The sequence below is a fragment of the Mirounga angustirostris genome, unplaced genomic scaffold (assembly GCF_029215605.1).
Source record: "Mirounga angustirostris isolate CCGP_5_RB_7025 unplaced genomic scaffold, mMirAng1.0.hap1 SCAF_16, whole genome shotgun sequence".
Classification (NCBI taxonomy): domain Eukaryota; kingdom Metazoa; phylum Chordata; class Mammalia; order Carnivora; family Phocidae; genus Mirounga; species Mirounga angustirostris.
This window is the reverse complement of record NW_026991724.1, coordinates 24,930,488-24,944,200: the sequence shown is the minus strand read 5'-3', so window position 1 is coordinate 24,944,200 and position 13,713 is coordinate 24,930,488.

The following is a 13,713-nucleotide window of genomic DNA, read 5'->3' as shown; positions in this document are numbered from 1 at the left end:
ACCAGCTCCCTAATGCTTTTAGAATTAGATGTTGTGGAAAACATAAACCATTAAATATTCATTCATTTGGCGAGCATTTGGGTGTGTTATGTGTGTCACGCATGGTATACGAAGTAGAGAGTGCAAAAATGATTTTTTTAAGCGTAATCTAATCTGGAGGCCTTTCCAGCATGGTGGGAAAGACCTAATTGCCTCAGTAGATTTACATTAAAAAATGGAGTGGGGATGCAGATGAGAGAGGGATTAGATCTTTCAGGGTTTAAACAGGGCAACAAGGGGAAGTGACCAGAGTAGAGTATTGGATGAATGCCTAGTGACTTGCCAGATGGAGAAAGCCCCAAAATCCAGTTCCAGGATGAAGAAACAGTAGAAAGTCAGAAAGCAGGAGAGAAGTAGGTATGGATTTATGGTGATGGGGTCATTTGTCTTCCAAATGTGGACATTTTATAGAATGAAGGGGGCATAATTTACAAGCTGGGGCAACAGATATTAACCAAATCTGTCCCAGGCAAATTGAGACACATGGTTAACTTAGATGTGTTCTTATCTCTTCAGTACCTTAAATGCTGATGTTAAAAGCCTTTGTATAGGCAATTCAGATACAACGCTGTCAGTGTATTTAAGTACCACTAAATTGTACACTTAAAAATGGTTAAAATGGTAAATTTCATGTTGTGTATATTTCACCACAATTAAAAAAATAAAAAGCAATCCAGAACCCTAGACTTTCTATGTGGACACATTTTTTAGGTAAACATTTACCAAGGTGTTAGTTATGAAGATCCAGAGAGGAGGCACAGTTAAATATAAGTTATTCAGATTTAACGGACTTGTTTATTATTTTATTGGATCTTTGATATTTTAGTAAATTGAGGAATTTTGTGATTTCGCCTCTACTGTTTATTTAGTCAAACCTTATTGTTCATTGATGTATATGATATATAGGGAGAGAGAACAAAGAAGAAGCTGGAGCACAGACCTGTAGACAGAATTTTTCTGAACGGTTAAACCTTTCATATTTTGCGTAACAAGCAGTTTTTGAGCATCTAATGGATATTCTGTCATACTGTGGATGGTTTTGTCACAAAAACTTGGAGTCTCATTTGAGACTTTGCTCAACTTCTTGAACAAATAAAAAATTGTCATACTTTGTGCCTTTATTGAGGTATAACTCACATGCTGTACAATTCACTCATTAAAGTATAAAATTCATTGGTATTTGGTATATTCACAGAATTGTGCAGCAATCACGGAAATCTAACGTTAGAACATTCACATCACCCCAGAAGAAACCCTATATACATCAGCAATTATCCTCCTCCCCCCATCCCCAAAGACACTCAACCCAGTCATGGACAACAGACTAATCTACTTCCTGGCTAAAAGATTTGCTTGTTCTGGACATTTTGTATAAATATAATGATACAAAGTATGGTCTTTTATGATAGACTTCTTTTGCTTAGCATGTTTTAAAGATTCATCCATGTAGCATGTTCAGTATCTCAATCTTTGTTACCACTAAACAATATCCCATTGTATGGATATATCAGATTTTATTTATTTATGGACATTTGGATTGTTTATACTTTTGGGTTATTATGAACAATGCTGCATTCAACATCCATTTACAAGTTTTGGTGCACATGTACATTTTCATTTCTCTGGATATATATGTAGGAGTGGGATTGCCGGGTGATATGGTAATTCTGTGGTTAACCTTTTGAGGAACTGCCATACTGCTTTCCAAAGTGACTGCACCATTTTACATTCCCACCAGCAATACATGAAGGTTCCAATTCTTCCACATTTCTTTCCCTTGCTATTACCTGTTTGTTTGTTTTTTTCATGGCCTTCCTAGTGTGTATGAAGTCATACCACATTGTGGTTTTGATTTGCATTTTCCTGATGGCTAATGATATTTGTATGTGCTTTTGGCTATCTTAGCTTGGGCTGCTATAACAAAAAAACACAGACTGGGTGACTTCAATAACAGACATCAATTTCTCACAATTCTGGAGGCTAGAGGTACAAGATCAGGTGCCACAGATTTGGTTTGGGGGGAGGGTCTTCTTCCTGATCTGTAGATAGCTACCTTCTCACTGTGTGCTTGTATGGTGTTTTCCTCAGTGCATGAAGGTGGAGAGAGAGTGAGCATTCCTGTCTATTCTTTTTCTTGGAAGGGCCCTACTACCATCATGAGGGCCTAATGAACCTAGTCTAAACCTAATTAGCACTTAAAGGTTTGGTCTCCTAATACTATCACAGTGGGGGTTAGGGTTTCAACACATGGATTTTGTGAGGACACAAACATTGTGTCATATTACACCCTCTAGATCCATACATGTTGTTGCAAATGGCAAGATTTCATTCCTTCTTATAACTGAATAATATTCCGTTGTGTATATGTACATCTTTTTTATCCATTCATCTATTGATGGACACTTGGGTTTCTTCCATACTTTGGCTATTTAAATAATGCTACAATAAACACTGGGGTGCGTATACTTCTTTGAATTAGTGCTTTCGTATTCTCTGGGTAAATGCCCAATAGGGCAATTACTGGATCATGTGGTAATTCTATATTTAATTTTTTGAGGACCCTCCGTTACTGTTTTCCACAGTGGCTGCACTAGTTTGCATTCCCATTAAGAGTGCATGAGGGTTCTTGTTTCTCCTCTTCCTTGCCAAAAGTTGCTGTTTCTTGTGTTTTTGATTTTAGCCATTCTGGCAGGTGTGAAGTGATATCTTACTGTGGTTTTGACTTGCATTTCCCTCCTGATCAGTGATGTTGAGCATCTTTTCATGTATTGTTTGGCTGTCTGTATGTCTTCTTTGGAAAAATGTCTGTTCATGTCTTCTGCCCACTTTTTAATTGGATGATGATGATGATGATGTGGTGTTGTGTTGTATAAGTTCTTTATATATTTTGGATACTAACCCTTTATTGGATATGCCATTTACAAATTTCTTCTCCCACTTAGTAAATTGTCTTTTAGTTTTGTTGAATGTTTCCTTTGCTGTGCAGAGGTATATATATATATATATATATATATATATATATATATATATATTTTGTTGTCCCAATAGTTTATTTTTGCTTCTGTTTCACTTGCCTCAGTAGACATATCTAGAAAAATGCTGTGATGGCTGATGTAAGATGAAGTACTGTCTATGCTCTCCTCTAGGATTTTTATGGTTTCAGGTCTCACATTTAGGTCTTTAGCCTATTTGAGCTTATTTTTGTGTATGTGTGTAGCTCTCCAGGTTTCTCAATACCATTTGTTGAAGAGACTGTCTTTTTCCCATTGCATATTCTTGCCTCCTTTATTGAAGATTAATTTACCATATAAGCATGATTTCAATTCTTTTAAAAATGTGGAGGCCTCTTGGGATGCCTGGGTGGCTCCGTCAGTTAAGGGTCTACCTTCAGCTCAGTTCATGATCCCAGGGTTCTGGAATAGAGCCCCGCATTGGGCTCCTGGCTCAGCAGAGGAGTCTGCTTCTCCCTCTGCCCCTCCCCTTGCTCACGCTCGCTCATGTACACTCTCTTTCTCTCAAATAAATAAGTAAATAATAAAGTGGAGGCCTTTTTAAACCTCATATATGATCTATGCTGGAGAATATTATATATGTACCTGAAAAGAATATATGTTCTGCTGATGTTGGGTGGAGTGTTCTATGAATGTCCCTTGGGTCTAGTTGGTTTATAATGTTGTTCAAATCTTCTATTTAAATATTTATTTATTTATTTTAGAGAGCATGCAAGCAGAGAGAGGCAGAGGGAGAGACTCTGAAGCAGACTCCCTGCTGAGTGCAGAGCCTGATGTGGGGCTCAATCTCATGACCCTGAGATCATGACCTGAGCCAAATTACGAGTTGGAGTTTAACTGACTGAGCCACACAGGTGCCCCTTCAAATTTTTTATTTAATGAAGTCCTTTCTGTTTACTTGGAGTAGTTTCTCACACACTTTAGAGATGTTGCTTAAACAATCACATTGAACAAAGTGAGGCATTAATAAAATAGATGCTTAAGGATTGCTTAAATTATCTTAGTTGTGTTCCACCAGAAACATCTCAGAGAAAAGAGCTAGGGAAGGAGTTTATCTGGGAGGTGATCTCAGGAAATATCAGTGGAAAAGTAAGATCGGAAAGACAAGGAGCCAAAGATGACTACATGATCAATCCAGTGACTACAGTGGCTATTGAAACTTAATCCCTTGGGAAATAGAACTCACATCTCAGAGTATCCTTCCCAAGATTCTAGGGATTTGGGACATTTTAATGTCAACTCCTGTCAGTTACTGGTTGAGGGCTCTGTTAGTCTGCTAGGCTGCCATAACAAAGTACCTGAGTGAGGCAGACAGATAAATATATGAAGGATGAGGTTGTGTGTTAGTGTACTTAGATGTCAAATTTCAGTCAACTAGCACCTCTCAGCAGAGATGCTGTTAGAGAAGGCAGCTCTAATCTCCACTTCTTAGGTTATAAACCATAGAAGGATTTATTCACAGGTATTTTGTATTCAGCAATGCATTCAGAGGCTTTTTGCCCCTTACTCGTTTTCCTCAGAGTTGCAGAAGAGCAAAATGCCAGAAAAGGCAAATTAAGCCTTTCTCTTCAGTTAGGAGAAAGTATTTTTTAAAGTTTTTCTCTTTCCCTCTCTTTCTCTCTCTCTGTCTGTCTCTCTCTCTGGAGGAACCAAAGCTGTTAGCAGCTGAGAAAAACCACAATGAAGGATTTTTGATGCCAAGCTGTCTCGAATCCTAGGGTCATGCACATTCCTTCAAAAAGGGGTTTTGACTCCAGGCTAAGAAATCATACTATGTTAGAAGGGAATATCCTCATCAAAGTTTGAACATTTCCATTTAATTCACTATTTTGCTGTATTCCAAGGTAGCTTTTTTAGTTATTACAAAATGTAAGACACTCTTCTCTTGAGAAAGAAAAAAAAAATCATCCACTTGCCTTTTGAGACTTAAAATTATATGATTCCTTAATTACCGCAGGCTTGGTTGGAACTAGCTCCCTGGATGAAAAGCAATCCTATTTACTTATGGCATGCACATATATGGGTATGGTTGTCTGCTCTAAAAGGGAAACAAACAATTGGAAAATGGGAATGTCTAGAAGTTGATAGACATTAATATTTGTAAGTTTTATTTTTTTAATTTCTTTAAAGATTTTATTTATTTGAGAGAGAGATAGCATGAGTGGGGGGAGAGGCAGATGGAGAAGGAGAAGCAGACTCCCTGCTGAGCAGGGAGCATGACATGGGGCTCAATCCCAGGGATTCCAGGACCCTGGGATCATGACCTTAGCCAAAGGCAGAGGCTTAACCATCTGAGCCACCCAGGTACCCCTATGTGTAAGTTTTAATGTATAGCTAAGTTAGAAGTCAGTAGTGATTGTCCCAAAGGGTAACATATTCATCTGTAAATGGAATTAGAAAAATTATAGAGGATGTGGACAATTTATGTTAATTTTTGCCAAAGATATCACCAGATGATATAACATGTCTCTGATCTCCTAGTGCATAGGACTTAACACTAAAAAATTACTCATTTTTTATCTGAAATTCAAGTTCACCTGGGTGTTATATTTTTGTCTACCAAATATGGTAAGCTGAGGTCACTCAGTATAATTGGAAATACCAGAACTCAAGCCACACTGGCTACTTCAAAGCTTACATGGAAGCACTGAATAATACTGATAGAAATATATTAAATGCGCTGATACTGAACGTACTGAATCAAATGGTGACTCAATATTTTCTTCTCTCTGTGATAGGCAATACTGGGGTGCTCGTGATCATTTATTTGTATTATAGTTAAAAGCCTCACTCGTAGAACTCCTAAGAGTTAGACTTGAGTCCACATTCTTCCCCTTGCCTGCAAAGCAACTTGAGTCATATTACTGAGCCTGTTTTCTACTTTGTCAAATGGGGATTATTTTGATTTCACCAATATGTAGGTAATACATGTGGGCCAGTTGACGTGTGCCTGACATAGCATGAAGGATTAAACATCGATGATTTCAGTAAATCTTCATAAGAAAGCTCTGAAGGCAGACACTTATAATAAAGAACCTGACTCCATTTTTGATGTTTGACTGCTAACAGCTTTTAAGCCTCACCCCTTAGTCTTCCCCTTCTTTCCACATCAGAGTAAGCTGTAAAGCTTGGGTGTACCCTCCTTTGATGCCAGGATGAAGTTCATGCTACAGAAACTCATATCCTAGACTCACTCACTCACCACCATAAATATACCAAGCCAATCTCCTTTCCTTGAGCCATTTTAGGACCACAATGGGAAGCCTGCTCTGCTGTGAGTAGTGAACTTTTTCATATTTTCCTGTGTGTGTGTTTGGCAGGGGAGTGGGAGGTTTTGTATTATGTCTGTGTGTCTTTAGTCTCAACTTCTGACCCAAATTTTGGATGAAGGTCCATCCTTTTTTTTTTTTTTTTTTTTAAGATTTTTAAATTTATTTGACAGAGAGATAGAGAGTACAAGTAGGCAGAGTGGCAGAGGGAGAGGGAGAAGCAGGCTCCCCGCTGAGCAGGGAGCCCGTCGTGGGGCTCGATCCCAGGACCCTGAGATCATGACCTGAGCTGAAGGCAGACGCTTAACGACTGAGCCATCCAGGCGCCCCAGTCCATCCTATTTCTAGAGTGGCTACAGTACTGTTATTTTCCCCAGTTTTGAGATGAGAAAATGATGACTTCCATAAGAGAATTAACTTACCCCAAATCATATGTGCTAATAAATTATGGATCCTGGTTGAACCAGGGCACTCTCATTTAAAAACCCCATTACACTGTGGTGTCAGAAAGATGGTATGAGGAAATTGGTGCGGAATGTTTAGTACAGTACCTGACACACATTCAATGCCCTGTAAATACATGCCACAACTGGGAGGAATTGGGAGATCTGTGTGTGCGGACATCAAAGCAGATGATTAGCTCACAGCGTTTTGCCATCTCCCCCGAACTCAGAGTTTTCTTAAAAGTAAAGGTTTATCTGTATCACAAACCAGCCACCTGATGCTTTCACACATGCCGTGCCTCTCTTCCCAAAGCACTTAAAATGCACAGCTTCCATCAGCCCAAGACAATATATTTATTTTCTAGTCTCACGTCTTTCAGCCCCTGGAGGCTGCTGGCTGGCTGTCGGCGGTGACAGTCCCCATCTGTCACCTGTGTATGAGGGCCTAGGACCTGCCTTTCACGGAGACTTGCAGTCTGTGCCTTCTAGTTGCCCGGGCAGTGGGGGCTCTGCTGAGACACTTAGAAATCCCACGGTTCTCTGGCACACTGTGTAAGGCCCAGTTAAGCCCACCCTAATCTGAGAGTGACATCTTCCTGCTAGACCCAGAAATCATTGGAGGGGCAAACATGGTTTTTGGCACAGTGGGATGGCTGGGGAAAATACGAGATTCTGTGTTAGAATAATCAAACTCATGATTACAAATATTTCTGAGCTGAGAGTGTCCTTTTAACTCTGGTGGTTGGAGGACATTTGTTCTCTACAAAGAGCCCCTCAGGTTTTGTTTTTCACAGCAGAAAAAAGATAGGTAACAGAGTTGCTCTGAGAGTGAAAAATATTTTTGTTGTAAGTAGAATCTTATCAAGAAAAGACATTTGCTCACAGGATTGTGGAATGTTAAACAGGTCTTCCTAATAGCTGTTGCTATTACTTCTTCCTTCCCTCCTCCTCATCTGCTCCTGACTCAACTAGTATTGCTCTTAGTAATAGTAAGTACGCACTCCCAAAGGGTAGCTAGTTTATATACCATACACTGTTCTAAGTGCTTTACGTGCAGGATTCTGTCCTCAGTACTATACCGTAGAGCAGGTTTTATTGCATTTTTTAAAAAAAACCACGCCTGTGCCATTCAGCTACTTAATAACTAAGCAAGGATTTGATCCCAGGTCTGTAAGACTCCAGAGACTGCTCTGACTTTTGGGCATCTCATTACCTTTAAATATTGCCTTGTCTAGCATCTTCTAGTGGAGAGAGCTGTGGGAATGTGTCTAAGGTTACAGGGCAGAAATTCTAGAATCTAGGTTTTCCCAGCCACAGATAAATACCCTTGCTCATTTTATCCCACATAAGTAAAGGCGAAGGTCAAGTCTGTTCCCCCGGTAGTGTTTTTGGAAAGGACACTTTGCATACTGTACTTGGCAGACAGCTAAAGCTCTGAGAGAGAAGGTGGGATGTGTTTCCTGTATGAGTTAGAGCTATGCTTAGATCTGTGGAAATGCTGTAGAGTGATCTTCTCTAGCTCCCCCCTCCTTTATAGTTTTTTTCCTAATACTACTCTCCTCTGCTTTCCAAGCAAGAACAGTTACTCGTTCGTTTCCTGATGAATCCATGACACATTGCATTGACTTCTTTTACCATTTCTCTCATGGCTCTGTCATGACGTGTCCACCTGTCTGTGTTTCCTTCTAGACTGCAAGTAACTTGAGGGTGAGAAACATACTATATTTTTATTGACATGTCAGGTCTCTCACGTAACAGGCAACTGACAGTATCCAGAATGATATTACAAATGGCTGACCGATCAACTCGCATTGCTTCGCCAGTAGCTGCAAATGCTTTTGCCTTTTTCGCTGGGAAGGGGGGAAATGAGATAAGCGGAGCGTGGGATCTGAAGGTCAGAGTGGTAAGCAAGGAGTCATGATGGCATACAGACGTGTTACCGTGCACACTTACCTCTGGAAAGGTTCTATGAAGGGCAAACTAACATCAAGTGGTAGAATCCTAGTGCTATTAAAAACAGATTAATCAATTGCAGATATCTTTCCTGGATATAAGAGCATCATCCTGATTCAAACGGTCCCAGAGCACAGAAGGCTTGGTGGCATCACATCTTTGACGTTTTCCGGGAAACGAAGAATGTGTTCAGTGAATGCTCTTTCATGCGTTGAATATAATCAGTGTTATTCACCAGGTGACCCTTAAAATGTTAAAGAAAGACGTGGGGCTTCGGAGGGTGAAAAATTGCATCCAAAATATTCCTTTGATTTGCCTAAGACACTTCACAGGGAAGCATTCAGAATGAGGAATGAAGTGAAAAAAAGGCATGCTAACTAGAATAAGAAGCAAATTGAATACCTTCACTGTTGACCATCATGAGGTATTTTACTAAGTGGCTTAAAATGGAAAAAATATTCTTTTTTTTTTTTTAAGGAAAAGAATGACAATTATTGAGCTGAACTAGAGAAAATGTTTTGGATAAATCCTCAGCGGTATTGTAGGAAGAAGTATTATCAACTCTTGGAATCATAACACGGTGTCCATACATATTCAGGGCAAATTTTTCCTCAAATGTCAGCATATTACATTGCAAGTTCCTATCTGATTTTCTGTCTGTTATTACATCTAGGTCTCTTTAGGAGTTGCCGATTTCCAGCTATACTTCCCCTGCGTGGCCCCCCTCTCCCGCCACTGGGTAACATGGACTATTTAGGGCACTAAGAAATCAAAACACAAGAGTTGTCAGTACCGAAGCACCTGCCTTATATATGCCCTGAATATGTGAATGGAAGGGAAAAGCCTACATTGGTGGGATTTGTGTAGCAGGAAGAAAAAGCAAATGTGGTTCACCAGCCTCTACTGTACATAGGGGAGAAAATGGTAATAAGCAAGAAGTACTACCACCAGGGTGTCTGTGGACTATACAAGGGCCATTTCCTCTCTTGGGGTGGGGGGCGGCGGGAGAAATAAAGCAACAAAATGAGATATGAGCAAAACATCAGAATAAAAGAAAAGATAGCAGAACAGAGAACAATTTTTGCATTGCTATAGCATGTTAAGCATTTGACAGTGATCCCATATAATCCTCACAACCACACGCTGAAAAAAATGATCACCACCACTTTTATAAATGAGTTATACCTAAGATTGGTTTTTTTAGCAGGTGAAGAAAGAGTGTTGTGTCAGCAGACTGCAAAAATCGCCAATCTAGTGATACCACGTTTTTGCAGAGGCTAAACTCTGCTACTTACAGGAGAGAATATATGTTTCTAGAACCATTGTCTAGCTCACCAGTTGTGTGACCTCAAACAGGTGATATTATTTCTCTAAACTTTTTCCTGTTGTTAAAAGGAGAATGATACTTTTGTAGAGCCGTTTTAAGGATGGAATATAGTACGTCTAGCATTTAGGAGAAAAATAGGCAGAGGAAACAATAGTGGTGACAACAGCCATGATGATGATGAGGTTTCACGTCTGCACAAGAGGCAAAAGGAAGACAATTATTTTTCCTTTTGTCTTTACAAATGCTGCCGTCGGCACAACTCCCATTCACCAAGGGTGGCTTGTGTGTAGGTCAGGGACTCTGGAAGGGCCTAAGGGATTGGGATCAACTGAACCCCATCCAGGTGGGGCGGGAGGTACTTAGAAGGCACAGGAGATGGACGAGCAAGTTGCCCCTCAGCCACTGAAATTTAGATGACTTACATTTCAATCTTGGCTAATCTGGCATTGGGAGAAAGAACTTAGTAGTTTTGCATGTTCGATGCCGGTAATCTTGCATGATTCTGTGTCCTTCAGTCTTCCTAAGATAACTGGGAACTAAGGTTTGAAATGTTGTGGGCAGAAGAGTATAATCTGATTCTAGTTCTGGTCGCATTCTTCATTGCTCTGTTGGGTGGTAAGAGTAGCAAGCTGGGAGAAAGAGGGAAAGTTTTGAAGAGAGATTGGAGGTGTTTGGATCTGCGTGGAACTGGTCTCTGGAGGAGAGATTCTGCACAGGCCCAGGGGGCAAAAAAAAAAAAAGTGGAAATTATAAGGAGGTAGGTTTCAGGTTAGTACAGGGGCTAGAAACATCTATTAATAATGATAATAAAAACATTTAAAGATTGAACAGGCCACTAAATGTGGCTTACCCTTTCCTTAGAGGTATGTATAAGAGGCCAGGTAGCCACTGGAAAAAATGTTTTTGGAAGGAAAGACCTGTTGAGCTGTATTACTCTAAGATTACTTTCACCCTAAAGATTTAAGAGCTTTGATTGAGTGAGGTATTCATTTTACATGATATTTATATTTTTATTGTATTAACACCTCAAATAGATTGACAGATTAATGCTGGTAGAGCACAGGGATGGGGAAAAATGGCAACTATTATGATTACAAATTTTTAATACAGAAACACAATCAATTTTTCTTAAAGGAAGTGCAAAATCTCATTCCAGTATATATCTTATATGTATCTTTTCAGTTATCTGTATTATTTTTGCCCTGCCTTAGTCTAATTAATTGCTACTGAGTATTATAAACAATTCAGGCATGTTCTTCAAGTTCTTTATGCATACTAGAGGTTTAGGTGATGTTTTTAATCCAAGGTAAAAAGAAGACAGCTGCTTAATAGATAACACTACCTTCTGGATATCCGTGCAAATTGGAGAGCTGGAAAATGATGGTACTGAATCGGGAATTCTAAATGATCTAAATTTTTCCAAACTTCAGTGATACTGTTTTTTATTCAGCAGTTCTTTTTTGAGCCGCTATCTGATGGTAGCAATGTAGTGGGGAAAAAAAAATCTTCGTAATTGCCAAGAGGAAGGTGAATTGTGAGTATAATCCCACTGTCACTGGGGAGTAGAAAATTAGAATTTTCTAATGCTATCTGTGGGATGTGTGAGATGGAAGTGATAGGAAGCGTTTTACATAAATGATTAACTGGGGCGTGCCTTTGATGTGGGACCAGAGCATCCTGTGAGTCGTGTGTGTCCGGTGGGCAGCACACACAACTGTACTTGTACCCTTTTTGACTATGTCTGGTACTAGTCTTCTGGTGACTCACTGTTTCTGGGAAAATGAGACAGTTCAGAAATGAACTCATTAGCCCTCTTATGCATCTAATAAGAGCTGTGATAACTACCGACTTCAATCTGTAGTTCCCTGTAGAGTAATTCTCGTTTTTCTAACCTGTCATCAGATAACATTAATGTCTCAGTGAAAAACAATTTTCTCTCCAAATCGTCTTTCAGGTAGCTGAAAGTAAGAATTAGGCTACTTATTTGTCTGATTTTTCCTAACCAGAGATAATAAGCTCGTAAGGAAAATAAAATTTGGTAATTATACATATCAAATGTCTAGCATGTTCTCTGGAAAGGTAAATTATATGTTGTTACACAAACATACAATAGGCAGAATTTCTCAATTACTGTGTAGTGAATGTTCTGAGAGCAAAGAAGAATCTGAAAATTGTAATTATAATATCTTTATATATGACATTCCAGTGTCTTTAATTGAACCCCCCCCCAAATAAACTTAAAATCCTTGACTGTCCCCACCCCTGCATATATTACATGACAAGTATTTCCTGATCCCTTCTGTGTCACAGGAATTCTAGAAACCCCTGCGTTAGAATGTCATGACAGTGCCTTCAACGAATTATTACAAATCTTTCAGTGATCACAAGGTTTGATTCATGGCCGCCAATAAATCATGTGTAATTAATATTGGTAACATATAAAATGCAGTTTGTGGTGTTGAGGGAAATTTATCCAGTGATAGCATGGGATGATCACCATCCTTACCTATGCAAGAAGTTTTATTGAAGACCAGTTACCAAGTTGGGAATGCTGTCCACAAAGAAACACTTCAGGTAATGAAAATTAAATTTTAAGCCTCTGAATGATGATACCTACATAAACAGCCTGGATTTCTTAAGCTCTTCTGCAAGTATAAATCAAAGCACATTAAATGTTTAGACTTTGAAATGCAGCTCAGCTTCAAGTTGGGCTTTGTGGCTGATTATTCTTTTCTAAACTGTTCAAAGACATCATCAATCAGATTTGAGAGTCCTGGAATGAGTATTAAGTCAGCACATGAGTAGATCAGAGTCCAGCTATGAGAAGAAATGTATATTTTGATTTATTTGATGAGGGTTGCTTGCTGGAGACATCACAGATTGCAATACTCTTCTCTTGCATTAGCACGATGAGATCATTGAGCAGAAATGGTGCTAATGTCTGTATTTAATGGAGAATGTTTGTGATGATAGAGACCAAAACATGAAATCTGCAAATCAGTATGTTTCTGGCCATCTTGAAGGACTGCCCACGTTGGCTGGAGGCAGAATATACTCTTGGCCAAAGAAAATATATTAGCAAGCACATCCTGAGAATTAAATTACCAATGTCTGTTATAGATTTTCAGTGTTGCACAATCATAATCTTGTGAATAGTTATTTCTGTGGCTCTGGGCCATTAAAGATTACAGCTGCTTTTTTTTCTCCAGACAACTACCTATGAAATGCTGTGATCAACTTTTTTTTTCTTTTTTCCTTTCTGTACTTTCGAAATTGTTCCCACTGTCTAAATAGAAGTGTGTTTTATTATGGTAATATCATTGGATGTCATTTTATCGATGCTGCTTCTAGAATTGGGTCTAAGATATAGAAAAGCATGGAACAAGTATTTTGGATCACTGAAGTTGATCATCCTGTGTCATATTAAAAAGTTTCTTTGGCCTTTTGGAAAGTCTCCATCTGATTCCCAAAGCTAATAGATCCTTGACATCTATTCAGTTCTATTAAATGATACTCCCCTGAAGGATGCAGGGAATAATGCAGGTAGTATCATTGATATTAGAATAAATAATAATCTAAAAATTAGACCAATGCTAATAGTAATTCAGCCCATAGTACTTGAATTCTTACCATATGATATGCCAGGCTGAAACACGTATTTTGGCATGGAT